Source organism: Halictus rubicundus, unplaced genomic scaffold, assembly GCF_050948215.1.
Source record: "Halictus rubicundus isolate RS-2024b unplaced genomic scaffold, iyHalRubi1_principal scaffold0352, whole genome shotgun sequence".
Taxonomy (NCBI): Eukaryota; Metazoa; Arthropoda; class Insecta; order Hymenoptera; family Halictidae; genus Halictus; species Halictus rubicundus.
The window spans coordinates 114,511-119,715 of NW_027488893.1; positions in this window are offsets into that span (position 1 = coordinate 114,511).

Genomic DNA, 5,205 nt, shown 5'->3' on the forward strand with positions numbered 1-5,205 from the left:
CCTCTATCCTATCCTATCCTCTATCCTATCCTATCCTCTATCGTCTCCTGTCCTCTATCCTATCCAATCACCTATCCTACCCTCTATCGTCTCCAGTCCTCTATCCTATCCAATCACCTATCCTATCCTCTATCGTCTCCTATCCTCTATCCTATAAAATCCCCTATCCATTCCCCTATCCTATCCTCTATACTATCCTATCCACTATCCTATCCTATCCTCTATCCTATCCTATCCTCTATCGTCTCCTGTCCTCTGTCCTATCCAATCACCTATCCTATCCTATCCTCTATCCTATCATATCCTCTATCGTCTCCTATCCTCTATCCTATCCAATCCCCTATCCTATCCTCTATCCGATCCTATCCTCTATCCTATCCTATCCTCCATCCTATCATATCCTCTATCGTCTCCTGTCCTCTATCCTATCCAATCCCGTATCATATCCTCTATCCGATCCTATCCTCTATCCTATCCTATCCTCTATCCTATAATATCATCTATCCTATCCTATTCTCTATCCTATCCTATCCTCTATCCTATCCTATCCTCTATCCTATCCTATCCTCTATCCTATCCTATCCTCTATCCTATCCTATCCTCTATCCTATCCTATCCTCTATCCTATCCTATCCTCTATCCTATCCTATCCTCTATCCTATCCTATCCTCTATCCTATCCTATCCTCTATCCTATCCTATCCTCTATCCTATCCTCTATCCTATCCTATCCTATATCCTATAATATCATCTATCCTATCCTATTCTCTATCCTATCCTATCCTCTATCCTATCCTAAACTCTATCCTATCCTATCCTCTATCCTATAATATCATCTATCCTATCCTATTCTCTATCCTATAATATCATCTATCCTACCCTATTCTCTATCCTATCCTATCCTCTATACTATCCTATCCTCTATCCAATCCTACCCTCTATCCTATCCTATCCTCTATACTATCCTATCCTCTATCCTATCCTATCCTCTATCCTATCCTATCCTCTATCGTCTCCTGTCCTCTATCCTATCCAATCACCTATCCTATCCTCTATCGTCTCCTACCCTCTATCCTATAAAATCCCCTATCCATTCCCCTATCCTATCCTCTATCCTATCCTATCCTCTATCCTATCCTATCCTCTATCCTATCCTATCCTATCCTCTATCCTATCCTATCCTATCCTCTATCCTATCATATCCAATCCCCTATCCTATCCTCTATCCGATCCTATCCTCTATCCTATCCTATCCTCTATCCTATAATATCATCTATCCTATCCTATCCTCTATCCTATCCTATCCTCTATCCTATCCTATCCTCTATCCTATCCTATCCTCTATACTATCCTATCCTCTATCCTATAATATCATCTATCCTATACTATTCTCTATCCTATCCTATCCTCTATCATATCATATTCTCTATGGTCTCCTATCCTCTATCCTCTCCTATCCCCTATCCTATCCTCGATCCGATCCTATCCTCTATCCTATCTTATCCTCTATCCTATAATATCATCTATCCTACACTATTCTCTATCCTATCCTATCCTCTATCCTATCCTATCCTCTATCCTATCATATCCTCTATCGTCTCCTATTCTCTATCCTATCCTATCCTCTATCCTATCCTATCCTCTATCCTATAATATCATCTATCCTATCCTATCCTCTATCCTATCCTATCCTCTATCCTATCATATCCTCTATCGTCTCCTATCCTCTATCCTATCCAATCCCGTATCATAACCTCTATCCGATCCTATCGTCTATCCTATCCTATACTCTATCCTATAATATCATCAATCCTATCCTATTCTCTATCCTATCCTATCCTCTATCCTATCCTAAACTCTATCCTATCCTATCCTCTATCATATCCTATCCTCTATCCTATCCTATCCTCTATCCTCTATCCTATCCTATTCTCTATCCTATCCTATCCTCTATCCTATTTTATCCTCTATATTATCCTATCCTCTATCGTCTCCTATCCTCTATCCTATCCTATCATCTATCCCATCCTATCCTCTATCCTCTCCTATCCTCTATACTATCCTATCCTCTATCCTATCCTCTATCCTATCCTATCCTCTATATTATCCTATCCTCTATAATATCCTATCCTCTATCCTATTCTATCCTCTATCCTATCCTATCCTCTATCCTATAATATCATCTATCCTATCCTATCCTCTATCCTATCCTATCCGCTATCGTCTCCTGTCCTCTATCCTATCCAATCCCGTATCATATCCTCTATCCGATCCTATCCTGTATCCTATCCTATCCTCTATCCTATAATATCATCTATCCTATCCTATTCTCTATCCTATCCTATCCTCTATCCTATCCTATCCTCTATCCTATCCTATCCTGTATCCTATAATATCATCTATCCTATACTATTCTCTATCCTATCCTATCCTCTATCATATCATATTCTCTATGGTCTCCTATCCTCTATCCTCTCCTATCCCCTATCCTATCCTCGATCCGATCCTATCCTCTATCCTATCTTATCCTCTATCCTATAATATCATCTATCCTACACTATTCTCTATCCTATCCTATCCTCTATCCTATCCTATCCTCTATCCTATCATATCCTCTATCGTCTCCTATTCTCTATCCTATCCTATCCTCTATCCTATCCTATCCTCTATCCTATCCTATCCTCTATCCTATCCTATCCTCTATCCTATCCTATCCTCTATCCTATCCTCTATCCTATCCTATCCTATATCCTATAATATCATCTATCCTATCCTATTCTCTATCCTATCCTATCCTCTATCCTATCCTAAACTCTATCCTATCCTATCCTCTATCCTATAATATCATCTATCCTATCCTATTCTCTATCCTATAATATCATCTATCCTACCCTATTCTCTATCCTATCCTATCCTCTATACTATCCTATCCTCTATCCAATCCTATCCTCTATCCTATCCTATCCTCTATCCTATCCTATCCTCTATCCTATCCTATCCTCTATACTATCCTATCCTCTATCCTATCCTATCCTCTATCCTATCCTATCCTCTATCGTCTCCTGTCCTCTATCCTATCCAATCACCTATCCTACCCTCTATTGTCTCCAGTCCTCTATCCTATCCAATCACCTATCCTATCCTCTATCGTCTCCTATCCGCTATCCTATAAAATCCCCTATCCATTCCCCTATCCTATCCTCTATACTATCCTATCCACTATCCTATCCTATCCTCTATCCTATCCTATCCTCTATCGTCTCCTGTCCTCTGTCCTATCCAATCACCTATCCTATCCTATCCTCTATCCTATCATATCCTCTATCGTCTCCTATCCTCTATCCTATCCAATCCCCTATCCTATCCTCTATCCGATCCTATCCTCTATCCTATCCTATCCTCCATCCTATCATATCCTCTATCGTCTCCTGTCCTCTATCCTATCCAATCCCGTATCATATCCTCTATCCGATCCTATCCTCTATCCTATCCTATCCTCTATCCTATAATATCATCTATCCTATCCTATTCTCTATCCTATCCTATCCTCTATCCTATCCTATCCTCTATCCTATCCTATCCTGTATCCTATAATATCATCTATCCTATACTATTCTTTATCCTATCCTATCCTCTATCATATCATATTCTCTATGGTCTCCTATCCTCTATCCTCTCCTATCCCCTATCCTATCCTCGATCCGATCCTATCCTCTATCCTATCATATCCTCTATCGTCTCCTATTCTCTATCCTATCCTATCCTCTATCCTATCCTATCCTCTATCCAATCCTACCCTCTATCCTATCCTATCCTCTATACTATCCTATCCTCTATCCTATCCTATCCTCTATCCTATCCTATCCTCTATCGTCTCCTGTCCTCTATCCTATCCAATCACCTATCCTATCCTCTATCGTCTCCTATCCTCTATCCTATAAAATCCCCTATCCATTCCCCAATCCTATCCTCTATCCTATCCTATCCTCTATCCTATCCTATCCTCTATCCTATCCTATCCTCTATCCTATCCTATCCTATCCTCTATCCTATCCTATCCTATCCTCTATCCTATCCTATCCAATCCCCTATCCTATCCTCTATCCGATCCTATCCTCTATCCTATCCTATCCTCTATCCTATAATATCATCTATCCTATCCTATCCTCTATCCTATCCTATCCTCTATCCTATCCTATCCTCTATCCTATCCTATCCTCTATACTATCCTCGATCCGATCCTATCCTCTATCCTATCTTATCCTCTATCATATCATATTCTCTATGGTCTCCTATCCTCTATCCTCTCCTATCCCCTATCCTATCCTCGATCCGATCCTATCCTCTATCCTATCTTATCCTCTATCCTATAATATCATCTATCCTACACTATTCTCTATCCTATCCTATCCTCTATCCTATCCTATCCTCTATCCTATCATATCCTCTATCGTCTCCTATTCTCTATCCTATCCTATCCTCTATCCTATCCTATCCTCTATCCTATAATATCATCTATCCTATCCTATCCTCTATCCTATCCTATCCTCTATCCTATCATATCCTCTATCGTCTCCTATCCTCTATCCTATCCAATCCCGTATCATAACCTCTATCCGATCCTATCGTCTATCCTATCCTATTCTCTATCCTATAATATCATCAATCCTATCCTATTCTCTATCCTATCCTATCCTCTATCCTATCCTAAACTCTATCCTATCCTATCCTCTATCATATCCTATCCTCTATCCTATCCTATCCTCTATCCTCTATCCTATCCTATTCTCTATCCTATCCTATCCTCTATCCTATTTTATCCTCTATATTATCCTATCCTCTATCGTCTCCTATCCTCTATCCTATCCTATCATCTATCCCATCCTATCCTCTATCCTCTCCTATCCTCTATACTATCCTATCCTCTATCCTATCCTCTATCCTATCCTATCCTCTATATTATCCTATCCTCTATCCTCTATCCTATCCTATCCTCTATATTATCCTATCCTCTATAATATCCTATCCTCTATCCTATCCTATCCTCTATCCTATAATATCATCTATTCTACCCTATTCTCTATCCTATCTTATCCTCTATCGTATAATATCATCTATCCTACACTATTCTCTATCCTATCCTATCCTCTATCCTATCCTATCCTCTATCCTATCCTATCCTCTATCGTCTCCTATCCTCTATCCT